Below are 15690 nucleotides of genomic sequence, written 5' to 3'. Positions count from 1 at the left end.
AGCTGGCAGGATACATGTTAAAAGTACTGTCTGAAAGTTTCAAAGTACAAGAAGACAGAACCATTAAAAACACTACACAGCTAATACAACAAATAAAGGACATAAAAATCCCGGACACAGCAACGTTCCTCTCATTCGATGTAGAAAACATGTATTCCAACATACCAGTATCAGAAACAATATAAATTATACATAATAACCTGAAAACCTGATGAATAGATTAAAGAAATATGTACACCAATAAAGCTCATAACAGAACAAAATTACTTCCACTTCAATAATGAGTTTTATTTAGAAGAAGATGGATTGCCAATGAGGTCCTCAGTTTCAGGAGCCTTAGCCTTTTCAGTAGTTGCAGGGGCAACAGTCTGGATGATTGACTGATCTGGCCTTGTAACATTAACCAAAACGGCCTTGGTGTGCTGGTACTACGAACGGCTGAAAGCAAGGGGAAACTACAGCCGTAATTTTTCCCGAGGACATGCAGCTTTACTGTATGTATAAATGATGATGGCGTCCTCTTGGGTAAAATATTCCGGAGGTAAAATAGTCCCCCATTCGGATCTCCGGGCGGGGACTACTCTAGAGGACGTCGTTATCAGGAGAAAGAAAACTGGCGTTCTACGGATCGGAGCGTGGAATGTCAGATCCCTTAATCGGGCAGGTAGGTTAGAAAATTTAAAAAGGGAAATGGATAGGTTAAAGTTAGATATAGTGGGAATTAGTGAAGTTCGGTGGCAGGAGGAACAAGACTTTTGGTCAGGTGAATACAGGGTTATACAACAAAATCAAATAGGGGTAATGCAGGAGTAGGATTAATAATGAATAAAAAAAATAGGAGTGCGGGTTAGCTACTACAAACAGCATAGTGAACGCATTATTGTGGCCAAGATAGACACAAAGCCCATGCCTACTACAGTAGTACAAGTTTATATGCCAACTAGCTCTGCAGATGATGAAGAAATTGATGAAATATATGACGAGATAAAAGAAATTATTCAGGTAGTGAAGGGAGACGAAAATTTAATAGTCATGGGCGACTGGAATTCGTCAGTAGGAAAAGGGAGAGAAGGAAACATAGTAGGTGAATATGGATTGGGGGGAAGAAATGAAAGAGGAAGACGCCTTGTAGAATTTTGCACAGAGCATAACTTAATCATAGCTAACACTTGGTTCAAGAATCATAAAAGAAGGTTATATACCTGGAAGAATCCTGGAGATACTAAAAGGTATGAGATAGATTATATAATGGTAAGACAGAGATTTAGGAACCAGGTTTTAAATTGTAAGACATTTCCAGGGGCAGATGTGGATTCTGACCACAATCTATTGGTTATGACCTGAAGATTGAAACTGAAGAAACTGCAAAAAGGTGGGAATTTTAGGAGATGGGACCTGGATAAACTGAAAGAACCAGAGGTTGAAGAGAGTTTCAGGGAGAGCATAAGGGGACAATTGACAGGAATGGGGGAAAGAAATACAGTAGAAGAAGAATGGGTAGCTCTGAGGGATGAAGTAGTGAAGGCAGCAGAGGATCAAGTAGGTAAAAAGACGAGGGCTAATAGAAATCCTTGGGTGACAGAAGAAATATTGAATTTAATTGATGAAAGGAGAAAATATAAAAATGCAGTAAATGAAACAGGCAAAAAGGAATACAAACGTCTCAAAAATGAGATCGACAGGAAGTGCAAAATGGCTAAGCAGGGATGGCTAGAGGACAAATGTAAGGATGTAGAGTCTTGTCTCACTAGGGGTAAGATAAGATACTGCGTGAAGAGTTTGACAGAGCACTGAAAGACCTGAGTTGAAACAAGGCCCCGGGAGTAGACAACATTCCATTAGAACAACTGATGGCCTTGGGAGAGCCAGTCATGACAAAACTCTACCATCTGGTGAGCAAGATGTATGAGACAGGCGAAATACCCACAGACTTCAAGAAGAATATAATAATTCCAATCCCAAAGAAAGCAGGTGTTGACAGATGTGAAAATTACCGAACTATCAGTTTAATAAGTCACAGCTGCAAAATACTAACGCGAATTCTTTACAGACGAATGGAAAAACTGGTAGAAGCGGACCTCGGGGAAGATCAGTTTGGATTCCGTAGAAATGTTGGAACACGTGAGGCAATACTAACCTTACGACTTATCTTAGAAGAAAGATTAAGGAAAGGCAAACCTAAGTTTCTAGCATTTGTACACTTAGAGAAAGCTTTTGACAACGTTAACTGGAATACTCTCTTTCAAATTCTGATGGTGGCAGGGGTAAAATACAGCGAACGAAAGGCTATTTACAATTTGTACAGAAACCAGATGGCAGTTATAAGAGTCGAGGGGCATGAAAGGGAAGCAGTGGTTGGGAAAGGAGTGAGACAGGGTTGTAGCCTCTCCCCGATGTTATTCAATCTGTATATTGAGCAAGCAGTAAAGGAAACAAAATAAAAATTCGGAGTAGGTATTAAAATTCATGGAGAAGAAGTAAAAACTTTTAGGTTCGCCGATGACATTGTAATTCTGTCAGAGACAGCAAAGGACTTGGAAGAGCAGTTGAACGGAATGGACAGTGTCTTGAAAGGAGGATATAAGATGAACATCAACAAAAGCAAAACGAGGATAATGGAATGTAGTCAAATTAAATCGGGTGATGCTGAGGGGATTAGATTAGGAAATGAGACACTTAAAGTAGTAAAGGAGTTTTGCTATTTAGGGAGTAAAATAACTGATGATGGTCGAAGTAGAGAGGATATGAAATGTAGACTGGCAATGGCAAGGAAATCGTTTCTAAAGAAGAGAAATTTGTTAACATCGAGTATAGATTTAAGTGTCAGGAAGTCGTTTCTGAAAGTATTTGTATGGAGTGTAGTCATGTATGGAAGTGAAACATGGACGATAACCAGTTTGGACAAGAAGAGAATAGAAGCTTTCGAAATGTGGTGCTACAGAAGAATGCTGAGGATAAGGTGGGTAGATCACGTAACTAATGAGGAGGTATTGAATAGGATTGGGGAGAAGAGAAGTTTGTGGCACAACTTGACTAGAAGAAGGGATCGGTTTGTAGGACATGTTTTGAGGCATCAAGGGATCACAAATGTAGCATTGGAGGGCAGCGTGGAGGGTAAAAATCGTAGAGCGAGACCAAGAGATGAATACACTAAGCAGATTCAGAAGGATGTAGGTTGCAGTAGGTACTGGGAGATGAAGAAGCTTGCACAGGACAGAGTAGCATGGAGAGCTGCATCAAACCAGTCTCAGGACTGAAGACCACAACAACAACAACAGCAAATATTTTTGTAAACCACATTGAACAGATCATTTTCACAAAAATAGTAGCAAAAGAATACAATATATTATATTGGTTCAGGTATATGGATGACATCCTTTGCTTAATAGATGAACCATAAACAACAATGGAAAAACTACATACTGACACCAATAAGATAGATAAAAATATAAAATTCACAATTCAAAGAGAACAGAACAACCAAATTAACTTTCTGGATATAACAATCAAAAAAGAAAACAATAAGCATATGTTTGAAATTTACCGTAAACCACAGCAACGGATATTATCACTCCCTAGTCCTCGAACCACCCACACGCACAAAAGAAAGCAGCACTTCGACACATGCTCCATAGACTCAACACAGTACCACTCACAAAAGAAAGCTACCAAAAGAACTGGACATAATAATGCAGATAGCACAAAATAATGGTTACAATAATAACACAGTCACAATGCTAAACAACAAAATTAAAAGTAAAACAAAAGCAGAAAGCTCCAAACCACAGATAACAACAGAACCAAACACAAACACGCAGTCCCATAACAACTACACAGGATAACCATAAAAAAGTGAAAGAAAACACAAGATGTACAAAACGACATACAAACACAAACTCACCCATAAAATCACCAACATTTTCAAAAGACAGGGAATAAACAAAGCATACACAAAAGACAATTCTATACAAAAATACACCCCAAAACTGACAAAAAACAGAGACATATACCAGAAAGCAGGTATATACCAGTTACAATGTAACACTTGTGAAGGCACATACATAGGGCAGACAGGGAAAACAACTGATGTCAGATACAAGGAACACATGAGGGCGTGGAAATATGGGAGAAACCACTCCACATTTGCAGAACACCTGAGAGAAAATGACCACAAACAAACCAATAGAGAAGATGACATTAGAATAATTAGAATCAACAATAAAAAGCACCTTCTGACCATTCAAGAAAATTACCACATACATAAAACCAAAGCAGAGGGAAAAATCCGGTTGAATGACCAAGTACTCATGCCAAACAATTCATTACTTACACTAAGAGATAAAATAATAGAATAATGTTCGCAAAAGGATACATATAAAAACAGTGTTCAATGTAATAATAATAGAACCCAACATCTTTACACTCACTCATCCATTACCCCTCCCCAGAATATTGAAACGGAAAGTGAAAACAGCTGTCACCAAAGTTTCAGCCACTCGTTAACAGCTAGCACAACAGCCCCCCCCCCCCCCAAAAAAAAAATCGGCTCTATCCCCCCCCCCTCTCTCTCTCATACGCACACAGACGGTATAAACAGCATAAACCGAAGTTAGTAACGAACATATACTTCGTTAGGTTGGCGACATATGGGTAAACATACCAAAGACGATGAAGCACGTAATGGAGTCGCAATATTTACGCTGTGAAAAGAAGTGTACGACGAAATAGTTGTATCGAGTGGCAGAAGAACGATAGTTCACCACAAAAAAAGAATGACAAACATGCTGAACAGTGTGTGGATGGCGAAAACACGAAGGGGTGAATATAGAACAAAAGTGGTAGTGCGACCTCCAGACCAGATGTGAGGAAACACAAATCAGCAAATCGTAAGTAATTAAATTTTTTACAAAAAATCACGAAGTGAACTGTTTGATAATCTATAACTAACAAAATTGTATCATTATAGATCCCACTGACGATGCCTTAGAGTAGTAGAAGGCGAAACGCGTATGGAATAAATAAAATAAATAGCAGCAGGAAAAGACAGTTTGATTTGCAAAACAAGTATTTATATGCTTGCTGCGGAAGATGGCTACACAAACAAACGTGTTAACATATTAAAACTCAGTAAAACAGTCACGAGCCAACTGAAGCTTATTTTTGTGGCAATCGGTATCGGTTTCCGCCGTTGGTGTGTCTGGTCTCGTGGATCTTGCTCTGTCCACTGCCACCTGCCGCCATCAACCTTCTTGCGTCCTGCAGATGGTCTAAATTATAGATCGAAAGAGGTTTCCTCCAAAATAAATATTTGCTGCGATTCTGATTGTTTTACTGAATTTTAATTTAGGTAGATCCTAAATAAAAACCTAAAAAAAAAAATCCCTCCAGAACGACTCTCACAAGCTCACTCCTAGAATCAAATGAATCCATCCTCCCTCGCCTCCAATGAAGGTTCTTGCTCGGGAAATTTGTTGTTCGTTTCCCTCTCTTGTCCTTCAGGCTACTTAATTTCCCATCGTAGTGCCTTTTTAATTGGGGGGGGGGGGGGGGCTCAGTCTGCAGTGTCCTCATTGAACGATGGAAGCCGGGTAACTCCAAGTTGCCAGTCTTCGTCGCAGAACGCCAACCTTTTCGATTTTACTTCGAAAAATGCCTGGACAGTGGTGAGCGCAGAGCATGTCAACGCAGGTCTCATTCCCACGTAAGCCTCACATTTCCTCAAGTGGTGGTGCCAGCCAGTGCTTGTGGCAGATTCCCTGGCGGTTCACTCGTTATATACCCCAAAATAAGCTATTGTAACTGCACCCTTTCAGAGCGAAACAGTACACTTATAAACAGCACCGTTGTGTTTTGGAGATTGACTCACAATAACAAGGAGTGCCTTTGCTTGAACTCAATTGACAAAGCGCTGAAAAAAACACTGGACGGCACACACACTATATACGAGGTGTGGCTAGAAAAAAACCGGACTAGTACTGGTGAAACAATAAAACGAATGCAATAAGGCTGAAAGTCACGTGGCCTGTCACGTGACTCTCGCTCCGCCTACTGCTCGAGTTTCATCTGCCTCCTGCACTCAGTCTGCCCGTGGCGTCTGTTTTAAGTAGTTGACGTTTTGTCTGTGCGTCGGAAAATGTTGAGTGTACAGAAAGAACAGCGTGTTAACATCAAATTTTGTTTCAAACTAGGAAAATCTGCAAGTAAAACGTTTGTAATGTTACAACAAGTGTACGGCGATGATTGTTTATCGCGAACACAAGTGTTTGAGTGGTTTAAACGATTTAAAGATGGCCGCGAAGACACCAGTGATGACACTCGCACTGGCAGACCATTGTCAGCAAAAACTGATGCAAACATTGAAAAAATCGGTAAACTTGTTCGACAAGATCGCCGTTTAACAATCAGAGCAGTGTCTGAGTTAACAGGAGTTGACAAGGAAAGTGTTAGGCAGATTCTTCATGAAAGTTTCAACATGAACAAAGTGTGTTCAAAAATGGTTCCAAAGTGTCTCACAATTGAACAGAAGGAACGCCGAAGAATGATTTGTTCCGACATCCTGGAAAACATTGAAAGTGATCCCACCTTCTTACAAAATGTTATTACTTGCGATGAATCGTGGTTTTTTACTTACGATCCCGAAACTAAACGCCAATCGATGCATTGGAAAACTCCTGGTTCTCCACGACAAAAAAAAAAGCACGAATGTCAAAATCGAAATTCAAGGCAATGATGATTGTTTTTTTTTTTTGACATCAAAAGGATTGTGCACATTGATTGGGTACCAGAGGGACAAACAGTGAATCAGCATTACTACATTAGCGTCCTGGGTACCCTACGTGAGCGAGTACGGAGAAAACGGAACGATTTGTGGAGAAAAAAGTCATGGATCCTTCACCAAGACAATGCCCCAGCTCACAGTGCGTTGTCAGTGAAGACGTTTTTGGCAAAACACAACATTCCCATCTTAGATCATCCACCCTACTCACCTGATTTGGCCCCCTGTGACTTTTTTCTTTTCCCTTAAGTCAAGTCAGCTTTGAAAGGAACTAGATTTGAGACTGTTGAAGCAGTAAAAGAAAAAGCGACGGAAGTAATGAATGGACTTACCGAAAATGATCTGCAGCATTGCTACGAACAGTGGAAAATTCGTATGGAGCGGTGTAGAGACCGAGGAGGAGAGTACATTGAAGGAGATAACATGAAATTGTAAATAAATCTAAATAAATGTTTTTTCCAGCATCAGTCCGGTTTTTTTCTAGCCGCACCTCGAATGTATTCGCCTGTTAGTCGATTCCTCTACACACCCCGTAGGCAGTGTGGGCAGCCGTCTTGCAAGGATGAGATGCGTAAACAGCTCTCATGAAATCATAGATATTTTCCTTGTATGACCTGGGCTGTTTGGCACGAAATTAAGAGTCGCCGCCACACCGTCTATCGTCGCCAGCCTCGCCGACAGGCGCAGCATAGAGTGCTGGCGGTAGGGCAGTATTTTGCCATGCCAGGTCACGTGCGATCGCAGTGCCAACCAGATACCCGACCGCTCCCGACTTTTTAGGCCACTGGCGCAACTCGCAAAGTCAGTTACGCTCTTTGCCTCATGTCGGCAGGCAGTAACAGCAGTGCCAGTGCTACCAGTCGGCCGTACCAGTAGTAGTTTCGTCTAAGACCCGGCCCGTCTCGTCCTAGTCTGCAGCAGCAGCAGCACGTCAGCCGCCACACGCCGGCAGCACCGGCCCACGTCTGGACGCCATCGTTACGACGACTCTGGTGTCCTTCGAGCAGACACGTCACGGACAACGTCATAGGATACATATTTCTGTTGCGTGAAGTTGTGTGGATATTCAGCCAAGGACACTACAACTGAGTTATGGTTTTGTTAATAAAATTATTCTTTTAAAGGTATCTTCGATCACTCATCAGCGTGACGGTACTCAGTATAGCGTGGACGGCCACACAAACTCACAAATTAATCCCTAAGAACTAAAAGCACTTGTTCGTCTTTGGTACTGTGAAACACGTCTCTTCTATTGAACAGGAAATCAGAAATTGGGAAAAGTCTTGTACTTACCACGTGAAATTCTTTAGTTTTAACATAGAAGTGATAATACCACCTGTTTTTTTATTCCACTATTACAGACGTATTTCACTCTCTAGTGTTCTGCCCTATTTAGGCGCATATATATAACAAAGATGATGTGACTTACCAAACGAAAGTGCTGGCAGGTCGATAGACACACAAACAAACACAAACATACACACAAAATTCAAGCTTTCGCAACAAACGGTTGCTTCATCAGGAAAGAGGGAAGGAGAGGGAAAGACGAAAGGATGTGGGTTTTAAGGGAGAGGGTAAGGACTCATTCCAATCCCGGGAGCGGAAAGACTTACCTTAGGGGGAAAAAAGGACAGGTATACACTCGCACACACACACATATCCATCCGCACATACACAGACATGTGCGGATGGATATGTGTGTGTGTGCGCGAGTGTATACCTGTCCTTATTTCCCCCTAAGGTAAGTCTTTCCGCTCCCGGCATTGGAATGACTCCTTACCCTCTCCCTTAAAACCCACATCCTTTCGTCTTTCCATCTTTCCTGATGAAGCAACCGTTTGTTGCGAAAGCTTGAATTTTGTGTGTATGTTTGTGTGTCTATCGACCTGCCAGCACTTTCGTCTGGTAAGTCACATCATCTTTGTTTTTAGATATATTTTTCCCACGTGGAATGTTTCCCTCCCTCTCTCTCTCTCTCTCTCTCTCTCTCTCTCTCTCTCTCTCTCTCTCTCTCTATATATATATATATATATATACCACCAACACAAACTTTAATTCACATCTCCTCTTATATTGTCACTATTACCAGGGCTCTCCGACATTGGAATAGCACCCCAGCATTGGACGTAATGCGGAAGTGCTGTATTACATTTGATCATATACATCTTAAATTAAATTTACCCTGAGACATTTAAGTCTCTAATTTATCTACGGTAATAGTGACAGTATAAGGGGATATGTGAGCTGGAGTTTGTGTTGGGGAGGGTATTCGACTTGGGTAGTTCGTGCAGCTATGTCGACCATAACGCTGTTGTGGTGTAATGGATGCCGGCACGGTAGCTCATGGTGTTCGGGCAGACAGCTGGTTGGTCTCTGTAATAAAAAACTGAGTGGAAGGATCAACAAACGAACTTTAACGGCTGTCATGTGACGCCGCAGCGACCAAACACAACGATAAAAAAAAAGTCGGCATATCTGTGCCTAGTAAGGACGAAGATATCTGGGTTCGAGTCCCGGCCGCTTCTTCAGCTTCCAACGTTGTCGTAGATAAATTAGGGACTTAAATGTCTCTGGGAAAATTTAATTTAAGATCGAATATCAGTGTTCATAGATGTAACTTTAAAAATACTTTGGTACCTCTTTAATAATGATATATTTGAAAAAAAGCTTTCATCCATTATTTTACCCCAGTGGGGTTAAGAAATGCAGGAACACGAATTTCTTTATTTCTGACCAAGAAACCAAATACCAATTTTCGTATGTCTCGCTTCAAAATTGCCTTAATAGCGGCAGTTTTCTAAAAACCCTTCATCATCTGTTTCACCCCGTTAGAGTTGGACTTTCGAAAAGTCCCTTCTTAATCGACGGCATTCTCCAGATTTCAAGTTTCTATCCTTAGTGGTTTGGCCAGGGCAATGATGAGTCAGTGACTCAGTCAGTCAGTCAGTCAGGATACTGCCTTTCCCAGGAGGGATGAACGGCGCTCCCGCACACAAGGAATGTGTCTCTATGAACTGTCTACGTGATGTAGAACTAGAGATGTGGCCAGCAAGGTCTCCAAATCTGTCCCCTACACAAATTATGTGGGACCAGAGTGGATGTCAGTGCATTTACAACAATCTCGGCTATCTTTCCTCAGGTGAGCATGCAACGGCTTCATGACACCCTTCTCAACAGAATAAGTGCATACATACCAGCAAGGAGATGGGCAACATCATACTCATAAGCGAGCACATACTGAATACTGCCACGTTCTTTGTAAATATGGCTCGATACTGAAAGCACTGAAACTACATGAGATACCCTCCCACCTGATAAAGTATTTAGTTCTCTCCTCCTCTTTAGAAGCTTTACTTTTTCTTCGGGCAGCGCATATGCCTAAATTACCTACAAAACAGTTGTAATTAACGTGTACGTAACAGTGTACTTCTCATCTTTTACTATGGCTCCACCTCCTTGAACTTTCTAATGTAATGAAAAACTTTCTGTGAAAAAGACAGCTAAGAAACATAACCTGGAAGTGGTGTAAACCACTATAGCACCATTAGTGCCTTGTGAGACGGGCTGGTACCATTCTGTAAGATATAATGTAAGGAATTCGTTACGAGCTATATCGAACTAGCCAGAAGACTGATGAAAAAAAGAAAAAAAAAACGTCGTCTGCGATGGTATGGACATGGTCCGCAGTAATGTTGTCGGACTGAGTCCATGGCTGCCATGATGCCTTTGACTGCTATCACTCTCGGCTGCTCGGGCCGATACTGCCCTCAGTGCCACGCGTCCGCGGCATGCGTCCGTGGCATGGGTCTGCAAACACGACTATCGACCTATTGTAAGAAGAAATGTGTATCATCTTACCAGGCGACACCTTTCCATTGGTTCACGATCCAGCATCGATGATCCTTTGACCACTCTAATGCAGTGGAATGTCGGTGTTATAGATTCAACATGGGGACATGATGGGATCGTCCACTGTGGAACCCCTTGCTCAATAACGTGAGCTGAACGATGTGCTCTGAAACACCTGTGCCTGCACCAGAACTGCAATCTGTTGTCATATTTTCTACTGATCACTGCCTATGCTGATTCACAGTGTGAGCAAGCCTCTGACTGTGATTAGGTGTGTGGATGTTCAACAGTTCGTCGCCTATTCGTGGTTTCCCTGCCTTTCAGCTACTTTCCATACAGTATCTCGTAACATATAGTTTCATATGATTAAAGCACCTACACCTGGGTTCCAGGCTGGTTCCACCGTTTCGTTCGATGCTGATGTGCTATTCCAATGCAGTTGAGAAGTCTCTGCAATGCTGTTTGACTCAGGGTGGATACCAGATGGGCTGAGACACGAATGGGAATTTGGACAGAGCAGGGAGGCGCGCCAGGTTAGTCGTTGCAGCTGTGCTGGGCCACTGTGCGAGGCTGCCGTAGTGGTCCGCAGCTCGTGGTCTCGTAGCTAGCGTTGCTGCCTCTGGATCAGGGGGGCCCAGGTTCGACTCCTGGCCGGGTTGGGGATTGTTCCCTGCCCGGGGCCTGGGTGCTTGTGTTGCCTTTATCATTTTAGACGGCATGGTAACTCAGCGTGTTCGGTCAGAGGGTTAGTGCCCTCTGTAATAAAAAAACTGAGTTAATGGAACAACGACGAACTGAAATGGGTGTCTTGCCACGTCCGCCCCGAGCAGATACAACTAACGAAAACGAACAAAATGAGATTGAAAACAGGTAGTGGTTAGAGCGCCTGCCTCGTGAGCAGGGAAACAGTGTTCGAATAACGAAACTGGTAAAAATTTTTATTCGTCGTTTTAGTCTGAGTTTATACATCATTGATGTTTGAGACTTGAAAATATCTTTAGGATCATATACACTCCTGGAAATGGAAAAAAGAACACATTGACACCGGTGTGTCAGACCCACCATACTTGCTCCGGACACTGCGAGAGGGCTGTACAAGCAATGATCACACGCACGGCACAACGTACACACCAGGAACCGCGGTGTTGGCCGTCGAATGGCGCTAGCTGCGCAGCATTTGTGCACCGCCGCCGTCAGTGTCAGCCAGTTTGCCGTGGCATACGGAGCTACATCGCAGTCTTTAACACTGGTAGCATGCCGCGACAGCGTGGACGTGAACCGTATGTGCAGTTGACGGACTTTGAGCGAGGGCGTATAGTGGGCATGCGGGAGGCCGGGTGGACGTACCGCCGAATTGCTCAACACGTGGGGCGTGAGGTCTCCACAGTACATCGATGTTGTCGCCAGTGGTCGGCGGAAGGTGCACGTGCCCGTCGACCTGGGACCGGACCGCAGCGACGCACGGATGCACGCCAAGACCGTAGGATCCTACGCAGTGCCGTAGGGGACCGCACCGCCACTTCCCAGCAAATTAGGGACACTGTTGCTCCTGGGGTATCGTCGAGGACCATTCGCAACCGTCTCCATGAAGCTGGGCTACGGTCCCGCACACCGTTAGGCCGTCTTCCGCTCACGCCCCAACATCGTGCAGCCCGCCTCCAGTGGTGTCGCGACAGGCGTGAATGGAGGGACGAATGGAGACGTGTCGTCTTCAGCGATGAGAGTCGCTTCTGCCTTGGTGCCAATGATGGTCGTATGCGTGTTTGGCGCCGTGCAGGTGAGCGCCACAATCAGGACTGCATACGACCGAGGCACACAGGGCCAACACCCGGCATCATGGTGTGGGGAGCGATCTCCTACACTGGCCGTACACCACTGGTGATCGTCGAGGGGACATTGAATAGTGCACGGTACATCCAAACCGTCATCGAACCCATCGTTCTACCATTCCTAGACCGGCAAGGGAACTTGCTGTTCCAACAGGACAATGCACGTCCGCATGTATCCCGTGCCACCCAACGTGCTCTAGAAGGTGTAAGTCAACTACCCTGGCCAGCAAGATCTCCGGATCTGTCCCCCATTGAGCATGTTTGGGACTGGATGAAGCGTCGTCTCACGCGGTCTGCACGTCCAGCACGAACGCTGGTCCAACTGAGGCGGCAGGTGGAAATGGCATGGCAAGCCGTTCCACAGGACTACATCCAGCATCTCTACGATCGTCTCCATGGGAGAATAGCAGCCTGCATTGCTGCGAAAGGTGGATATACACTGTACTAGTGCCGACATTGTGCATGCTCTGTTGCCTGTGTCTATGTGCCTGTGGTTCTGTCAGTGTGATCATGTGATGTATCTGACCCCAGGAATGTGTCAATAAAGTTTCCCCTTCCTGGGACAATGAATTCACGGTGTTATTATTTCAATTTCCAGGAGTGTAGTTTCATTTGCCTTACAGTTACATTAGCTTGTGCCATCTTATGTGAGCCTGGCGAATATCGGTTTCGAACTATTAAGGACAATGCGGGCTGCAACAGTCGATATCCATTTACATGGGCTGTGACACCTGCTGCGTACTTGTGAACACACGTGGCACCGTGTTGACCTCCTTTTCAAGAAGGCTGCTGGTGCTTCTGAAGGAGCAGCTCTGCCGTCACTTGCTATGCGGGAGAGTCTAGCCTGAGGTGCAGCATTGCGAGGAGCTGTTGCTGACACCCGATGTTCTACGGAACGAGTGCTGCGGTGTAAGCAACCCACTCCTTACCGTGCATAAATACGGATACACTGTGACAACTTCACGGTTCCAGTCCGCAATGGGCCGTGGTAAACTGTAGAGAACAACAAAAGAAAATCCAGGTAGTCCAGGGCCATGCCGTAAGAATCCGTAGAACAGCAATCCAAAACGTTGTATAGTTCAAATACAATGAACAGAACGATCAAGAAAGTACGTTATAAGTGAGGTAGAGACTTTAGCACAGCACGATTCGAACTGTCTCTTAGCGGCCCAGCGGCGGGGTTTTATCTTCGGCTTGACGTCGGTGGCTGGCGACTTTTACCGTTTGCTGGTGGAGTCGTTGAAAGCGGATATCGCAAGGTATCGACCTCCTTGTCGGATGTCAGAGCTATTTCAGGTACGTTTTTATAGCGGTAGTAATACAAGAGCACAGGTTCAGGAAGTAGGTCTGTCATACCTGCCTTGTGACCGAGATTTTTACCTCTAAGGCAATGGACTTTGGGAAGTACATAGCATCCTATGACCCCGTCATCGCCGATAATTTGAAGAACCGATGCAGAAATACTGATCGCAAAAGGAGACATATGCTGACTCCGAAAATGAAGTCTAGGACTCAGAGTGAAAGTGCGAATTTGTTATTTATCCGACCATAAACATACGGAAGACAAAATAAACACTGTTTGCTAACTTAATTTGGGTTCTCTTTTAATGAAGTTGCACAGCCTGGAATATAATGATATCCCAAATAGCCCAAAACCAAGTATTTTTTAACATTTTTTTCACACTTAAACCATTCATTGGATTTCACTGATAAGAAATAATGTTATGTATAAATGTACTAGATAGCTGCACAGGAAGTACCAGTATAATAAAGTTTAAGGGATACACAAAGTAAGTGGTGTTCTCAGAGGCAAAGTAGGTGGAACTGTAATGTTTTGGAAGTCATGGCTTCATTTAATTGTTTTTGGAACCTGTGGTTTGGGTTTTTACGTCACCGTTTATCATGTTAATGGGCTGATACCCCAAATGTGGGCCATAAAAATATATGGTTAGTGAAATAAACAGCAGATAAGTGCGAAATTAACAGGAAGCTTTTAAACAACTTTTGTTGTGTAATCTGCATGATTAACATCCAGTGGCGACACTTTCATTAAGAGTGTGTGCTAGTACATGTTGTTTGTATGATACAGCCGCTCCGCCAAATCGCCGTGTTCTGTTCTGAAAGAAACTAGTACGATTGCAATAGGAAGCGTGGCAGTCGTTTTGTCGCTATCACTCACCCGCCAGAGGCAAGCAGGTCTCTCCACTGTACCCTAGATATTATTTTGCTCTGCGAAGTGTGATCATTATCATATACAGTGCGTAAAATAAAACACATGAACCAAACTTTGCACTTCTTGAAACAAATCTGCACTGAGGTGACGAACGTCTTGTGACATCTCCAAGTGTCGTGTCTGACCTCCTTTTGCCTAGTGTAGTGCAGCATCTGGACGTGGCATGGATTCAACAAGTCGTTGGAAGTCTCCTACAGAAATATTGTGCCGTGCCGCCTCTATAGACTTCCGTAATTGCGGAATTGTGGCCGGTGTACGAACTGACTACGTCTCATAAATGTTAGATGGGATTCATTTCGGGCGATCTGTATGTCCAGAATGTTCTTCCGACGAATCGCGAACGATTGAGGCCCGGTGACATGTCTGGGAACATGAAGCCCGTTAATGGCTTTAAATGGTCTCCAAGTAGACCAACATAACCATTTACACTCAGTGGTCGATTCGGTTGACCATTGGACCAGGGGACCCAGTGAGTCCCATGTGAAGACAGCCCACACTGTTTTGCAGCCACCATCAGCTTGCACATTGCCTTGTTGACGACGTAGGTCTTTGGCTTCATGGGATCTGCATCAGATTCGGACCCTAGCATCAGCTCTTGCCAACTGAAATCGGTACTCATCTGACCAGACTACGGTTTTCCAGTCGTCTAGGGTCCAACAGATATGGTCATGAGCCCAGGAGAGACGCTGCAGGCGATGTCGTGCTATTAGCAAAGGCACTCGCTTCGTCGTCTGCTGCGATAGCCCATTAACGCCAAATTTTGCAGCACTGTTCTGATACGTTCACCGTATGTCGCACATTGATTTCTGCGGTTATGTTACGCACTGTTGTGAGCCGTGATACTGCTCAATCCTTTAAAAAATCTCACTACAGTTATTTAAAGAAAATAGGAAGCCCGGGATCACTGGTGATGGACAAGCGTGTGGTTGTTTTACAATTTTAATATGACTGAAAGCAGACTTCATCATAATCTTAAATTCGGATATTTGCCCTCTTACTGATGC

Source organism: Schistocerca nitens, chromosome 6, assembly GCF_023898315.1.
Source record: "Schistocerca nitens isolate TAMUIC-IGC-003100 chromosome 6, iqSchNite1.1, whole genome shotgun sequence".
Taxonomy (NCBI): domain Eukaryota; kingdom Metazoa; phylum Arthropoda; class Insecta; order Orthoptera; family Acrididae; genus Schistocerca; species Schistocerca nitens.
Note: the sequence above shows the minus strand (reverse complement) of the source record.